At 45.4% G+C, this 17,590-nt stretch overlaps 2 non-coding genes across 2 annotated transcripts; both read right to left on the bottom strand.

The window, feature by feature from the left end:
• Nucleotides 1-7,063: 7,063 nt before the first annotated feature.
• On the bottom strand, nucleotides 7,064-7,135 carry trnae-cuc (transfer RNA glutamic acid (anticodon CUC)). Its single transcript has one exon. It is a non-coding gene; the product is annotated as a tRNA-Glu (tRNA).
• Nucleotides 7,136-9,632: 2,497 nt separating this feature from the next.
• On the bottom strand, nucleotides 9,633-9,706 carry trnak-uuu (transfer RNA lysine (anticodon UUU)). Its single transcript has one exon. It is a non-coding gene; the product is annotated as a tRNA-Lys (tRNA).
• Nucleotides 9,707-17,590: the final 7,884 nt, after the last annotated feature.

Here is a 17,590-nt window from a genome sequence, read left to right on the forward strand (position 1 = left end):
TCTTTTTATTAGTTGAACATAAATTCCACCAGCAACCATAATGGGATTTCAATTTGTGTTCTCAGAAGACCTAGATCTCTGGGTTGCTCAACCATTATCACTAGATCCCAATCTCCCTTCAATGACAATTTTTTTCCTAAATACTTTCTTTTATTCATTCATGGGATGTCGCACTTTGTCTCCCACGATTGTTCTGGTAAACATCAACTTCACTTTCCCGCTGTTTCCCCATAATCCTCAATTCCCTTTCTGATTTAAAAAAAAAAATCTTAGTTTTGAATGCACTTATCAATCCAGGGTCAACAGCTGTCCTAAACATGAAATCCCTTATTTGCAGGTTATTTCCTCTGGTTCTAAACTCACCCACCAGTGTAAACTTCCCCACATCTAGCATGTCACGTCTCCTCAGAATCTTATTTGTAACAGTAAGGTGACCTTGAAATCTTCTAACTTCTATTAACCCAAGGCACATCCTATTCATTTCTCCTCATAAGACATTATTTCCATCCCTAATATCAACCTGGTCAACCTTCTCTGGACTGCATCCAACGCCAGTATATCTTTCCTTTGCTAAAAGGCCTAAAACTGTTCCCAGTGTTCAGTTGTGGCCAGATTGGTGTCTGATATAGGTTCACTATAACCTCCCTACTTTTATACTCCATTTAAAGGCCAACCTCCCTTTTGCCTTCCCTATTACTCACTGAACTTGGATGAAGTGTTCATGGATGCGAGCTTGCAAATCCTCCTATTCAGCAGATTTCTCCATTTAACATTCAGCACTTTTCCTTCTGGCAAAGTACACAACCTCATTTTCCCACATTCTATTCCATCGGCCAAGGTTTTGCTCATTTGCTTAACCTGTCGATATCCCTCTCCATGTCATCCTCACCACCTGCATTCCAATCAACTGTCTCTACTGCAGTCTTGGCAAGAGTACATTCACTTTACTTATCCAAGTAATTCATATCCATATTGTAAATAATTTTGTCCCCAGCACTGATCCCTGTGGCACATTGTTAGTTACAAGTTGCGATCCTGAACATGCCCCTTATCCCTCCTGTATTATTGGTTAACCAATCATCTATCCATACGAGTTGACTGTCTCCAACATCATGTGCATATCATTGGCTCTGCAAGCAAGTCTTCCCAAACCGTCCTTGAAAAAGTGATGGTGAGCTGCCTCTTAAATTGCTTCACAAATATGTTGTGGTCTATAATAAAGGTTCAGGAGCGAGTTCCAGGATTTTGATCAATAACATCGAAGCAATGCGTATATGTCACAGTTGGAATGTTGTGTTCACACTTATCTCCTCTTGCTGGTTGAAGTGATGGAGTGGAAGTTGCTCTTGAAGTGCCGCCACTCATATAATCAAGCCAGACAGATCGATTGTGGCCAGAGACTCTGCCATTTTGACTTCTCATCAATCTACATTCTTTCGATCCAAGTTTTAGTCACATCAAACTGCCACGCAATGCTGTTATGGCCACAGTAAACTACAATAACGTGAAGATCGCTGGGATGATTTTCTACATCCGACTGCAATATAAACACAGATCATTGTTTCCAGTTTTTGTGGAACAAAAGACATCATTTTAGTGGACAATTACAGTTAGTGCAAACACAGCTAGCCATCGATAAATATTAATCTTGATCATTTCAATGGCCAAATTTCAATTCAGAAACCAAGTGCACTCGGCTGCTTGTAACATAGACAACATGACAAAATGGCTCATAGGAGGAGAAATGGGAAATTGAGGAGGAGTGAAATGTTTGCTTTTAGTCACCTCCACAATTGTTAGAAAAACAGGTTGGAAGGATTCTTAAAAGGTGGCTGAAGTAGTGGTGTAGCATAATACTTCAGACAGCGCAAAGTGGAAGACCACTTTCGAGTGGAAGAAAAATACATTTCTTATTTCTGAAAGAACTGCGAAACAGAAGAGGGAATGAAATCTGACTTGGGAGCTATTTCCTATTTGTTGAGGATGTTGCTTCATCACAGTCTTGGTTTAGAGCATAAGCTCTTCATCAGGAATAAAGGGTGGCCCAAGGGGGCTGAGAGATAAATGGGAAGGAAGTGGGGCTGGAGGGAAGGTAACTTTGAGTGCAATAGATAAATGGAGGTAGGGATTGATGGTGATAGATCAGAGATGAAGTTGGTCCAAATAGGTCAGAAGCAAGGTGGACAGGTATGACAGGTCAAGAGATTGGTGTCGAATTGGAAGTTTGGATCTGGGACAAGGTGGGGGAGAGGAAATGTGGAAACTGATGAAATCTACATTGATACCATGTGGTTGGAGGGTCCCAAGGCAGAAGATGAGGTGTTTTTCCTACATGCATCGGGTAGCAAGAGTTTGGCAGTGGAGGAGTCCCAGGACTTGCATGTCCTTGGTGGAATGCGAGGGGGAGGTAAAGTGTTCAGCCACAGGGCGGTCGGTCGTTTAGTTTCACAGTTCCAGAGCTGTTCCCTGAAACATTCCGCAAGTTGGCGTCCAGTTTCCCGAATGTGGATGAGACCATATTGAGAGCAATGGACATAAATAGATAGCATAAATCTTAGCCTGCCGGAGTCATTTTCTTGAACTAAATTAAATAAAATTTTAATTAAATTGGGTGACTGCGTGAAACGGTTTGATGGTCAGATTTGAATCATCACTCCCAAATGAGACAATGCCATGAATATCAGTGAACTGCCCTTTTTGTTAAAAAACCACAAGTTCTTGATGTATTTTCACAACTTACTGGTATTCACACCTGCATATTCAATGTCAAACTCTGACATCAGATATGAAATTACAGCATTAATTTTGACTTACAATATTCGAACAAACAAATTAATAGCACACAGTGAATACCAAGACTGATTAATATGAAATTAATTTGACCAAAAAAAATATAAAATCAAGATGGGAGATAAGAAATGGGGGAAGGGCATAAGGCAAGAAATGCAGCATCATAGAGGGTGCTCCTCCAGGGAGTGCATTTTATGAACTACCACTGCTAAATATAAGCACTCTGATATGATCCTCCAGTTTTAATGTAAACCATAGCACCATACAGTTGGTGCCATTTGAATAAGTTAATAGATACAAGCCTTGAGCAAATCCAACCTCCAGCCTTATCCCCCGCTTTTTGAAGCTCGGACCTTCCTCCAGCTCCGGGGGATTGTTGGCACTGCCACTCCTCCACTGAAGAAGCTTTGGGAAGCAGATGCAAAGACAAGATACAGAACAGAGCATATTTTCAAATGAACGCAGCTTACGGAGACATTGAGCAATAGCATCACACGGTTTTGACCCGTCGACCTCTGGGTTATCTGCCCAGCACACTCACGCAACACTACTCTGCTTTTTCGGCTCCAAGCAGCTGGATTGTGCATTAGTTTAAAGTAAGTCCTTTATTCTGATTACACCGGTACACAAGGCAGTGAAGAAAGGTTTCAGCACACTGGCCTTCATCAATTAGGGAATTGAGTATAGATGTTGGCAAGTTATGTTGTAGTTATACAGGACGTTAATGAGGCTGCACCTGGAATATTGTGATGAGTTTTGGTCCCCTTGGTGTTCTGACTTCTGACTTCTTCAACTCTGGGTTTGTGTTGAACTTGATGGGATACTTTGCCCAACTCAGCATGTTTAAACAGTATCGCTTGGAGGGATTCATTTGAAACATTTGAGGAGGTGAGCTCAACAAGATTGAACTATTCAAAGTTACTTGGACTCTATTTTAAACTTGCATCAGGACCACTAGTCAGAGACACGAACAGCATGGAAACAGACCCTTTGGTCCAACTTGTCCATGCTGACCTGATATCCTAAATTAATCGAGTCCCATTTGACAGCATCTGACCCATATCGTCTGGCAGCTCATTTCATATATATACCACCCTATGCATGAAGAAGTTGTCCCTTTCATATATTTCGCCTCTTACCTTAAACCTATGCCCTCTAGTTCTGGACTGCCCCTCCCCAGGGAAAAGACCTTGTCTATTACCCTGTCCATGCCCCTCATGATTTTGTAACCTCTATTAGGTCACTCCTCTGCCTCCGATCCTGCAGTGAAAACAGCCCCAGCCGATTCAGCCTCTCCCTGTAGCTCAAATCCTCCAACCCCCAGCAACATTCCTGTAAATCGTTTCTCATAGAGAAGTCAACGTTTCAGTCCTGAAGAAGGGTTAATACTCAAAACGCTGACGACTCCACATCCTGGTGCTGCTTGGCTTGCTGTATTTTCCCAACCTCCTGCTTGCTTATTTCGGGGTGCAATATGTAGGGGCTCAATGGTTACCACTGCAGCCTCACAGCGCCGGGGACCCAGGTTTGATTCCACCCTTGGGCGGCTGTCTGTGAGGAGTTTGCATATTCTCCCAGTGTCTGCATGGGTTTTCTTTGGGCGATCCTGTTTTCTTCCATAAACCAAAGATGTGCAGGTCATGTGTAGTGGCCATGCTTAATTGCCCATAGAGTTAGGTAAATTAGTCAGAGGGAAATGGGTCTGGATGGGCTACTCTTCGGAGGGTCGGTGTGGCCCTGTTGGGACAAATGGCCTGTTTCCACACTGTAGCTAATCTCATCTGCACCACTTTTGTCACTAACGAATAGCAGAGTAGACTCGACGGGCTGAATGGCCTAACTTCTGCTCTGATGTTCTTGCGGTCTGAGGTTTCTCTGGATCATTTCATCGGTAATGTGCAGTCCCTGGCTCAAAGAGCAGCAGTGTCCACTGAAAGCAAAGCTCATAGGATGGTTGAACTTCAGCAATGTGGAAACAGGTCTTTCAGCCCAACACGTCTGCACTGATCTTGCGAAGAGTAACCCAGTCAGATCCATTTTCCTACACTCCATAAATAGCACACAGACCCCCAAGGGTGGAATTATTCCTGGGTTCCTGGTGCCATGACGCTGCAGTGCTAACCCTGTGCCATCATGGGGTTGTGATTGTGGGGGGTGGGGGAGACAATTGCAGTCCAGCAGAAAACAAAAACAGCCCACCTACTCTCCCAATGCACCCACTGTCAGAACTGGCAGGAGGTTCATTCCTGGGGTGTGACTCAAGGCAGCGCCACGTGTGGGATCTGATTGCTGGTAGCGCTGGTGCCCCCGCTGGTGCTTCCGCAAGTTACAGGAAAACATGAACCTCTTCCCACACTCGGGCCAGCTGAAGGGCCTCTCCCGGTGTGGACACCCTGTTACTTCAGCAGGGCGGAGGAATTCCTGAAGGCCTTCCCGCACTCAGGGCAGCATAATGGCCTCCCCCTCCCACCACCCATGTAGATCAGCTTGTGCTTCAGCAGTGTGGAGGAGCGGGTAAAGCCCTTCCCACACTTGGGGCAGGAGAACGGCTTCTCCCTGGTGTGAACGGACTGGTGCCTCAGCAGGGCTGAGGAATTGCTCAAGGCCTTCCTGCACTTAGGGCAACTGAACTAACTCTCCCCCATGTGGACCCACCAATGGGCCAGCAGGTCGGAGGTAAGAGCAAAGCCCTTCCTGCACTCGGGGCAGAAGAACGGCCTCTCCTCAGTGTGGACCCACTGGTGTCTCAGCAGGTGGGAAGAACTGCTGAAGGCCATCTCGCACTTGGGGCCGGAGAACAGCCTTCCCCGGTGTGGACCAACTGGTGCGTCAGCAGGGCAGAGGAATCACTGAAGGCCTTCCCACACTCAGGGCAGTAGAAGGGCCCCTTCCCCTCTGTGGACCCATTGGTGCTTCAGAACCCTTTCAAATTTCACAATATCCTTCTGATAGGAGGGAGACCAGAATTGCACACAATATTCCAAAAGTGGTCTAACCAATGTCCTGTACAGCCACAACATAACGTCCCAACTCCAATACTCAGTCAGAGGATTGCAAAAGCTTTCAAAACCCACAATAAACAAACAGGAAAGAATGGAGGGACAAACCGAATTTTTGAGAGTCACCTTGGAAGCATCAATGAGAAATCGGCGGACTGGGTTTATTGGGTACCCGTTCTCCTTAAATACACTATATACGTATTTCTCTTGTGCTCTTCGTAGTTTCTCTGTGCTGCAGTGTGTAGTGGCTCAATGAAATAATGTCCTGATGCAGCTTCGTTTGTGGGTGTTTGGGTGATTGCTTCTGTGTTTAAGTATTTGTTTTGTGTGTGTTGTTTTCCGGTGGATGCTCGTTTGAAGTTCCCCATTGACTGTTCGCTCTACTGTGACATCTAAAAATGGCACTTTGTTGCTGTTCTCCTCCTCTTCAAACCAGGAGCTCCCCTCAGGCCCATAGTCTCACCACTTGGAACACCAAAATACAGACTAGTTAAAGGCCTCCACTGAAGACTAAAACACCAAGTCGAAGATTCACGCCACTCCATTTACTCCATCCAAGAATTCCTGAACACCAAAGACACTAAGATAGAAGAGGATGGAATAATGATGTCCTTTGACATAACAGCCCTGTTCACATCCATTCACATCAACGTGGCCAAAGAAAACTGGAGACACTGCTCGAAGAACCAAAGACACAAACACAGCACCATCTTCATCAGCAAAGATAGCACTGTCAACCTGGTGGAAGGGTGCCTTACCACCCACTTCATATTCAGTAACAAGCCCTCCAAACAAATCAACGAAACACCCATGAAACCACCAGTATCAGGATTCCCAGCAGAAGCAATAATGCAGAGACTCGAACAAACAGCCCTTCCAACAATCCAACCCAAACTTTGGGTCCGCTACAGCGATGACACTTTTGTCATCAAAAATGAAACAAATTAGAGGAAACCTACAACACCATCAACAATATCCTTACGGGCATAAAATTCACAAAAGAGGAGAACAACAACAAAGTGCCATTTCTAGATGTCACAGTAGAGCGAACAGTCAATGGTAAATTCAAAACAGCGTCTATAGGAAAACATCGCACGCAAACCAAGTACTTAACGACAGAAGCAATCATCACTACACATAAAAACACATCTGAATCAGGACACTATTTCAACGAGCCACTCCACACTGCAGCACCCAGGAACTATGAAGATCAATAAGTAACTGTACAGCGCATTTAAGAAGAATGGGTGGCAAATCGAGACGCTGAAGATTGCTTCCCTGACCGGGAATCGAACCCGAGCCGCGGCGGTGAGAGCGCCGAATCCTAACCACTAGACCACCAGGGAGACACGAATGCATATTCGTAGCTCCACTGAAAATTGTTTCGCTGCCCAGGAATCGAACCCAGGCTGTGGTAGTATGAAGACTTTCACACGTACATCCACCAATGTAATGTTTTGTACCCACTGCTCCCGATGCGATCTTCACAACATTGGAGAGACTGGAGAGTCAAGTAATATCTCCGGGACACCAGCACCAATCAACCCCATCGCTCTATGGCCCAACATTTGAAACCCCCCTCCCACTCTGCCGAGGACATGCAGGTCCTGGGCCGCCTTCACCGCCGCTCCCTCCCCACCCGACGCCTGGAGGAAGGACACCTCATCTTCCGCCTCGGAACACTTCAACCCCACGGCATCAATGTGGACTTCACCAGTTTCCTCATTTCCCCTCCCCCCACCTTACCTCAGTTACAACCTTCCAGCTCAGCACTGACCTCATGACCTGTCCTACTTGCCAATCTCCCTTCCCACCTATCCGCTAAACCTTCCTCTCTGACCTGTCACCTCAATCCCCACCACCATTCAGCTATTTTACTCTTTGCTACCTTCGCCCCAGCACACACCCCCCACACCCAATTTATCTCTCCACCCTGGAGGCGTCCTGCCTCTATTCCTGATGAAGGGCTTTTGCCCGAAACGTCGATTTTCCTGCTCCTCGGAAACTGTCTGACCGGCTGTGCTTTTCCAGCTCCATTCTGATCTAAACTCTGGCTTCCAGCATCTGCAGTCCTCACTTTTGCCGACCCAATAAACCCAGTCTGCCGATTTCTCATCAACAAATTGACACAAGTAGACACAGCTGTGCAGAAACCCTAGCCACGTGACCTTATATTAAATACATCTGTTAAATGATGTCCAGACAACTCAAACCTCTCAGCATCATGGTGGCCCACAAACCTACCAACACACTTGAATAGCGGCTAATGTTCCTGAAATACCCGATACAAACAACCAGCAAACGAATGGTATTTACAAAATAGCATATAAGGAAATATATACATGAACTCTGCCGCACAGTTCTCTGTGGCAAGAAATGCTTGGATGAGATAAGGAAGATTTTTTCAACCAAAACGAATCGTCCCTGACTGGGCAGCCATTTACAATCACCCCTGTCAGCCCAGGATGAAAGATCCGAAGGGATGAACAGTTTTCTTATTTTCGGAAGATTCACAAATATGAGATTGGGTTTTGATGTTTGTTCCCTTTCCACTCCCAGGAGCCGCAGTGGTTGGGGCGGTGAGTTGGGGAAAGTGAAATGTGCCCGTGAGCAGCGTGTGGGGCTCTTTCAGCTTCCCCTCCTCTGACAGCGCTGTGACGGGACTCTGATGTTCTCAGGGACACTTACTGACGCGAGACAGTGAAAAGAGTCTCGTTCCTGCAGATCAGGAATTCAAACCTTATGCCGGCTTCAGGACAATGAGAAAGATTAATTGGGGTGTTTGAAGAAGCTGTGAGCTGCATTTCAAACAGGTAGGTGGAGTCAGATGCGTCATCCATTGCGCCCCTGGCACTGTGCGTACCTGACGCCGCCATGATGCAGAGTTCTGACGTTAACACGGACATGCGCAACAATGGGAACATTCACAAGAGGAACAGCCAAAGATAAACACCGTCGCTGCTTCCCTTCCATACTCCCAACTTTGTGAAGCAGTATCTTTCACTGGCAAATAAAATTCATCCTCAGGTGCCTGCTTCATTTCGATCACGACTTCACGCCCCTCACTGTTCTCGTCTCATTTCCAAACACTTGGCTCACAGACTCAAAAGCAGCTCTGTGGGTATCTGCTTGTTCCACCCTGATAGGCAGTGGGTTGCAGATTCCCGACAAGTCCCAATATGATTGAATATTTCAACCCCTCCACTGATTTGAATCTTTAAAAAAAACGTGGAGCAATCTCCCTTTCTTTTTGACGACAGTTCTCAACTGTAGTCGGCAGGGTTCACACCTGCGTGGGGAACCCGCAATGGATTTCATGTCCATCGCATTCACCTCTCGGTCCACCAATACAGAACCACACTGACAGCTTCATTTCCCAGGACTCTCTGCCTGTGGAGCTGAGAAAGAGTGAATCATTGCAGAGTTTGTTTGAATCCAATCACTTCACAGGTTTCGAAAGGGTTAAATATCTGCAAATGGCGAGTCTGGGTGTTTCATCCCGAAAGACGAAATGGACGTTCAGTTAGAAACAAAAACAGATATTGCAGGAGCAACTCAGCAGGTCAGGCAGCATCTGTGGAAAGAGAGTCAGAGATGACATTTCAGAACACGTTTTTTCTCATCCAGGTACAGCCAAACCTGCTGACTTTCTCCATAGTTCCTCTTTTTGTCTCGGACTCTCAGCATCCGCAGTCCTTTACGTTAGAAATTCAATCAATTCAGAAACATCTCTGTGCTTCCTCAGTGGAGAAGATTTCCGTTTGGGAAACATTTTCCTGACACCGTTAAAAACGCGCACCTTCGTAGCCAAGAAAGCGGTAGGAGCGAGAACAACAAACACTCTGTTTCTGGGTGGTCTCGAACCAGCAGCCTTTCGGTTAAAAGCTGAACGCGCTGACCAATTGCGCCATAGAAACAGGCCCCAGCCGCTCTCGCACCGTCTCCTTGAGGAAGCTACTACTCAATTCATAAATCAACCTGCCCCGCCCAGAATTACCATTGTCTTCTATCAGTTTTACTTTTCCATAATAAAGCCTGGGACATTCATTATGGAGACATGGGGACAGTCTGATCCCACCATCTGCAGGCACATCCATGTCACGAGGAGCTAGCCCTTCTACACCGGGGCCATCGCCCTCCGAGCCTTTTAGTGTATTGCCTCTTCCCGAATTTTCTCATTGGTCCCGAGCCGAGAAGGGGTTTGAATTCCTGATGTGCAGAGAATTCTTTCAATGTCTCAGATCAGTTCATATCCAGAGAATCTCCCGGCCTCTTAAACAAGGGGACGATGTCTGGACTGTCTCTGCTCAGTCGAACAGTTCATCCTTCATTCTCCTCTAATACCACTTCCCAAAGAGTTTCCAAAGATGCACAAAGCTGGAGACTGGGATTTCTGTTTTCCATCCTGAACATTTTTCCACCTGCTAACTGACAATATTTTGCCCAAAACTCTTCCCCATTGTAACACTTGCATCATGTCCAGGGATGAGGAATTTGAACTTTGTGGAGACATTTCCCAAGTTTGGGAATGTTCTCTTTGGAGCAAAGAAGGTTAACTGGAGATTCCCAGGGGCTGTTGGCAATGATGGAGCAGAAGTGGTGGGAATGGGCAGGTTAATGATCAGAAGAACCTACTTCCACTGACTAGCTCAGTTACCAGAGGACAGGGATTGAAGTTCTTTAATGGAAAGCAGCATTTGTGTAGAACAAACACAGCGAATACTGCAGAAAGCCAACGGGTCGAGCAGCATCTGTGGAAAGGTAAACAGAGCCGACGTTTTGAGTGTGCTACGGTTTTTGTTCAGAAATCAGTGTTTTGCCTCTTCCTGAAGTTGGTCCAGGTCTGTGTCTCAATTGGCAAACACATGGCAAGCGCAGTGCCGCAATGTGAAGTTATAGCCTTTGCTGTTTTAAAAAAAGCAGTGCATTGTTTAAGTGGTGATATGTTGGAATGTGGAGAAAGTGAGGACGAGAGGTGAAAGTCGAACAATGTGGCACTGGAAAAGCACAACAGGTCAGGCAGCATCTGAGGAGCAGGACAGTGAACGTTTCGGGCACACGCCCTTCATCAGGAATGATGTATGGATGTACAAAGGGGTCTCAGAGTCCCTCCACACCAGTCAATGCCAGTTGTCGGGAAGATGCAGCAGGCAATGAGCAAGGCAAGTGGTATATTACGAAGAGGAATTCAGTTCAGAAGTGGGGTCATTGAACATATTCAAGGCTAAGTTCATCTGAGTTTTGAACAACAAAGAAGTGGATGGTTATGGGGGGAGGTAAGAAAATGGTTTTAAGACCGGTACAAGTCAGTCACAGAATCAGACAGCACTGAACAGACCCTTCATTCAATTAGTCCATGCTGAGTATGTTCTCAAACTAAACTCGTCCCACCTACCAGTGTTTGGCCCATAAACCTTCGAACCTTTCGTATTCATGTACTTATCCAAATGTCTTTTAAACGTTGTAACTGTATATGTATCAAATCATGAGGGGCATGGATAGGAGAAATAGACAAAGTCTTTTCCCTGGGGTGGGGGAGTCCAGAACGAGACAGCATGGGTTTAGCATTAGAGGGGAAAGATACAAAAGAGATCTAAGGGGCAACGTTTTCACGCAGAGGATTGTACGTTTATTGAATGAACTGCCAGAGGAAGTGGTGAAGTCTAGTACGATTGCAACATTTAAAAGGCATTTGGTTAGGTATATGAATAGGAAGGGTTTGGAGGGATATGGGGCCGTGTGCTGTCAGGTGGGACTAGATTGGGTTGGGATAGTTGGTCGGCATGGACAAGTTGGACCAAACAGTCTGTTTCTGTGCTGTACATCTCTATGACTCTATGACTTCTTCTGGACATTCATTCTGCACTCAGACCACTCTCTTAAAAAACGATCCTTGTCCTGTCTTCATAAACTCTTTCTCTACTCACCTCAAAATATTTACTCCCTGATCTTGAAACCCCCACCTGAGGGAAAGGACACCTGTTGTTCACCTCTTCCGTATCCCTCATGATTTTATAATCCTCTATAAGCTCATCCCTCAATCTCCTATGTTCCAGTGAGAAAAGTTCCAGCCTATCCACCCTAGATGTGGGTATATTCATATCCAGGTATGAAGTGTTCAATGCTGGTGCAGGTTGGAAAGCTCAAGTGGTCTACTCCTGCTCCCAATTTATTCTGGCTGTTACGTTTCTCAGCCCCATTCTCCCGTTTTTTCCCCGCAACTCTTAACCCTTGATGCTCTATCTCAGTGATAAACATAGTCAGTGATCTGACCTCCACAGCTTTCTGTGATAATGAATTCCATAGATTCACCACTTTCTGGCTAAAGAAATTTCTCCTAATCTCCATTCTCCCTTTATGCTGAGGCTATGCCCATGGGTATGAGTCTCTCCTCCCAATGAAAACATCTTCCCAATGTCCACACTGTCCAGGCTGTTCAATATTCTGTACGTTTCAGTTAGATCCCCCTTGAATGTGGGTCTGTTAATCGGCATAAACCAAACCCTTCAGGATGAGGACAGCAGGGATTAGGTTCAACAAAGTGAGAATGGAGGGACAGTGTGTGGGATGGAGATTTTCAGCTTTTAGGGAATAAGAGAGGAAATAAAGTTTGATATAAATTATAATTGATCAGATGAGCCGAAGGGCCAAGGAGTGGCGGATGGACTTTAATTGAGACGAATATGAGCTGCTGCATTTTGATGAGGCAAATCAGGGCAGGACCTATGTGGTTAATGGTAAGTTCCTGGGGAGTGTTGCTGAACAAAGAAACCTTGGAAAGCAGGTTCATAATTCATTGAAAGTGGAATTGCAAGTAGATAGGATAGCAAGGAAGGCGTCTGGTACGCTTTCCTTTATTGGTCAGAACACTGAGTCTAGGAGTTTGGAGATAATGTTGTGGCTGCACAGGACATTGGAAAGGCCACTTTTGGAATACCGCACTCAGTTCTGGTTTCCTTGCTGTCGGAAAGGTGTTGTGAAACTTGAAAGGGTTCGGAAAATATTTCGGAGGTTGTTGCCAGAGTTGGAGGGTTTGAGCTACAGGGAGAGGCTGAATAGGCTGGGGCTGTATTCCCTGGAGCGTCTGTGACCATTCGAAATTTATAAGGGGCATGTATAGGGTGAATAACGGAGATCTTTTCCCCAGGATATGGGAGTCCTAAAGTAGAGAGTATAAGTTTGAGATGAGGGGGGAAGATTTTAAAGGGACCTGAGGGGCAGCATTTTCATGCAGAGGGTGATGTGTGTATGGAACGAGCTGCCGGAGGAAATGGTGGAGGCTGGTACAATTACAATAGTTAAAGGCATCTGGATGAGTATATGAATAGGAAGGGTTTAGAGGGTTATGGACAAATGCTGGCAAATGGGACGAGATTAATTTTGGATCTCTGGTTGGCACGGACGAGTTGGACGAAGGGTCTATTTCCGTGCTGCATGACTATAATGATCTTTGGTGAAAGCAGAAGTGTCGTTGTGAAGAATGGAATTTCAGAAGCAGCTTTCAAAGATGTTTTGCCCTTACGAGGAGCAGAAATCTTCCATTTGTGAGATAGGAGCTGGTGAGTGAGTACATCCAGGATTTTGTTCGAAAGTGGAAATTCATTGCATTTTCATGAAGTGTTTGAAGTTTTCCCGGCAGTAAGCACAGTGTGCTGAGCGGGGAGCCTAGTGAGGGGTTAGGTTGGTATTTGTTTTAAACTGCTCATTCCTGTCAGGCTCCAGCATTGTATTTGCAATGCTGTCAATCAGAAGGTGCAGTAAATCAGTAACTGGTATCGTTAGAAGCCTTACGATTTTCCGTACTGCAGGTATTGCATTGTTTCACCAGCATTGTAAAGGTTACTGGCAGCAGCAGCAGGTGTGGGCTGTATTCACTAGAAATTATTAAGCATTTAGATAACACACATACAAGAGGGCAGGGTGAGAATTGTCTTTCGATTTGTGGAAGATGGGACATTCTGGGTGCGGTGATCTGGGACAAACATAGCTGCAGTATATCATTGAATCCCTACAGTGTGGAAGCAGGCCATTCAGGTCATCAAGTCCACACTGAGCCCTCCAAAAACATACCACTCAGACACACCTCCTAAACACTCCACCATCACCACCCCATCAGGTCATTTCTGCTGGTGGGTGAGAGGAGGCTGCAAGATTAGTGGGGAGTAGATTTCGAACAGAGATGAGGAGGAGCTGTTTTTCCAGAGGGCGGTACATCTATGGAATTCTGTGCTCAAGGAAGCAGTTGAGGCAGCTTCATTAAGACACTGTTGGATGGGTTTTTGCGTGGTACGGGAATTAAGGGTCGTTGGGATAATGCAATTAGGAGGAGCTGAGTAGATTGATAGATCAGCCATGATTTCAATGAATGGCGGAGCAGGGTCGATGGGCCAAATGGCCTACTCCTTCTATTACTTTGAAACTATAACCCCGCGTTTCCCATGGCTCACCCACCTAACCTGCACATCACTGGACACTGGGCAATTTAGCATGGCCAATCCAAATCAAGGCCAGTGAGCAATATAGTGATGTGAAACCAAACACCAGAGAATGATAGAAAGGGACAAGGAGAACAAATGTACTAGCAATCAAAACTGGATTCTAACCATCACAAAAAAAAACTAAAAGCTCAGTATGTGAATGTGTGCTGCATTCTAACAAAAGCGAATTAATTGACTGCACACGTTGAAGAGAATAATTCTGATCTGAGACCCGTTCCAGAAATATGGCTTCAGAATGACAAGGATTGGATCCTGAATATCGAGGGCATACGTGGCATTCACGTCGAGTGGGAAGCTCAGTTAAGGTAGAGGGTGGGCACTGCTAATCAAAGCACTGATAACATGGTAGTCTGGTGTCAGCTCGGATTTCAGATCCTGATTTCTCTGTCCTCTGGTCTCCCTGTTCCCACAGAGCTAGATGTTGTCTGTTCTCAGCTCTGCTTGATTTCTGCTGAAGCTTTGACCCCCTTTTACACCTTCTGGAGCAATAAAATATTCTGAGCCTCCTGGAAATGACACCTTATCTATACCTCTCCTGATTTTAAAAATCTCTATAAAGTTATCTCTCAATTTGCTAGGCTCCGTTGGAAAAATGTCCCAGCTTCTTCTTAACTCAAACCCTCCATTCCCAGCAACATGCTGATAAAGTAGGGATTAGGGAAATGCTTCAAATCACATAAATGTTCTGTCTGAAACAATTTGGTTGTGTTCTTGCCTCAGATCTTGAGAGTCCCTGGTGTAATTAATTACGAAGACAATAATTCTGATCACAGAATTGAACAATCATTTTGCAACAAAGGGATCTACTCTAATAAGGAGGTAGTGGTCATTTCTATGGTAAGTGTACAGTTTGTAGATCAGAGAGATGAAGTTCCAGATACTTGGGAAGGGCAAGAAATGACTGTGATAAATAAGACAAAGAACTGTGGATGCTGGAAATCTGAAACAAAAACTGAGAACACTGGAAAAACTCAGCAGGACGAGAAGCATATATGGAGAAAAAGCGGAGTTAAAATTTCGAGTCCAACAACTCCTCTTCAGGATTCTGAAATAGTTTGTGAGAACCCCTTAAGACATCTGCCCAGCTTTAAGACCATAATATACAGGAGCAGGATGAGGCCATTTGGCCCATCGAGTCTGCTCCACCAGTCGATCATGGCTGATATGTTTCTCCATCCCATTCTGCTGCCCTCTCCGCATAACCCTTGACCCCTTCCTAATCAAGAACCTATCTCTGTCTTAAATGCTCTCAATGACTTGGCATCTTCACCCCTTCGCCTAGTGGAAACATCATCTCCACATCCACACTATCCAGTCATAGAGTAGCACAGCGCTGCCTGACCCACTGTGATCTCCAGCATTTGTTGTTTTCAGGAAGGATTCCAGTATCTACAACAATGCGCTTCTAAATTTTGTACCCAGTTGGTTAGCTCTTCCTGGATCCCGTGAGATTTAACCTTACTCAACAATCCACTATGTGATACAATTAACAAAGTTCCCAATCCCCATCTCTTATTGTGCACGGGGGTAGCACGATGGATTAGTGGTTAGCATTGCTGTATTCCAACACCAAGGATCCGCGTTTGATTCCAGCCTTGGGGCGACTGTCTGTGTGGAGTTTGCACATTCTCCCTGCCGTGTCTGCGTGGGTTTCCTCTCAAAATCTAACAACGTGCAGTTTTGGCTGAAGTGGCCATACGAAATGGGCTCACAGTGTACAGTAAATGTCGAGTAATGGGATAGGGGAATGTGTCTGCATGGGTTACACTTTGGATGGTCAGTGTTGACTTGTTGTGCAGAATGGTGTGTTCCACTTTGTAGGAATTCTACTTGGCATTCCCCCAACTCCAGAGTCTCAGAACTCCTTGCTTTTCCCTGGACAGTGTTGGGGAGGGAAACAATGTTTTACACGGGAGGAAGGTTCAGTGAGTGTGAACCCAAAAGTAAACGCAGTGCTTGAGCTGTTTTCCCCGGTATACCAGAGGCTGAGGAGGTGACCTTGCAGACATTTATTGAGTCATGAGAAGCTTGGATAGGGTAAATAGGGATGGGAGAAGTCCAGAACAGGAGGGTAATATGTTTGTGGTGAGGGAGGCAAGTGTAAGGAATGAACTGCCGGAGGAAGTGGTGGATGTACGTCCAATTATAACATTTAAAAGGCATCTGGATGGGTATATGAATACGAAGAGTTCAGAGGGATATTGGCCAAGTGCTGGTAAATGAGACGAGATTAATTTAGACTATCTGGCACGGATGATTTGGACTGAAGGACCTGTTTTTGTGCTGTGTATCTCTATGACTCTGGCTTGCCCATAATGTTTGCCATGCCTGTATGTTCAGTTTCTGTCTGGTGTCGGTGCCAATGCCTTGATATCTCATTTCCCCCATCTCCCCACTTCTACTTCCCCAGATGTTAACCATTTCGTGTCTGGTTGTTTCTCAAGAAGCTGCATTGAAAGTTCATCCTGTATTGACACTTTTTTTTGCTTCCCAAAATCAGACTTACTGACTCCTAGATGTCGTGAAAGACACTAACTTTCAGGTGGAGGTATCCAAAATTCAGAGGTGTTTGCCTTGATGTTTTTACTTTTCGGTCTCTGTAAGATCCTGAATCAGTACCGTCGGGAGATTTAGTTTGAGCGGAGTGAGAATAGAGGGGTGAGAGGGGGTCGGATAGTGCTTTCAATTTTGTGGAAAAAGAAAAGAATGTTCTCATGTCTGGGAATTTATTGCCATGCAGGAAACTCGAGTTCTGAACAAACAACGTACCAGCCTCACAACGTCAGCTCTGTTTACCTTTCCACAGAGGCTGCTCGACCTGTTGGCTTTCTGCAGTATTCTTTGTGTTTATTAGGCACAAGTGTAGCTTTTCATTCAAGATCTTCAATCCCTGTCTTCTGGTAACTGACTCTGGTCAGTGGCAATTAGTTCTTCTGATCATTAATCTGCCCATTCCCATCGCTTCTTCTCCCATCATTACCAACAGCCCCAGGAAATCTCCAGTTAACCTTCTTTGCTCCAAAGCGAACATTCCCAACCTTGGGAATGTCTCCCCAAAATGGAAATTCTGCATCCCTGAAAATGAAGCTTGGAAAGAGATTTTGGGAAAATATTGTCAGTTAGGAAATGGAAAAACGTTCATGAAGCAAAACAGAAATCCCAGTCTCCAGCTTTGTGAACCTTAGAAACTGTTGTGGTTCTGTTCGCCGAGCTGGAAATTTTTGTTGCAAACGTTTCGTCCCCTGGCTAGGCGACATCATCAGTGCTTGGGAGCCTCCTGCGAAGCGCTTCTTTGATGTTTCC

Source organism: Chiloscyllium plagiosum, unplaced genomic scaffold (assembly GCF_037043375.1).
Source record: "Chiloscyllium plagiosum isolate Xiang-an unplaced genomic scaffold, Cpla_swu_hap1 HiC_scaffold_27, whole genome shotgun sequence".
In the NCBI taxonomy this organism is placed as follows: domain Eukaryota; kingdom Metazoa; phylum Chordata; class Chondrichthyes; order Orectolobiformes; family Hemiscylliidae; genus Chiloscyllium; species Chiloscyllium plagiosum.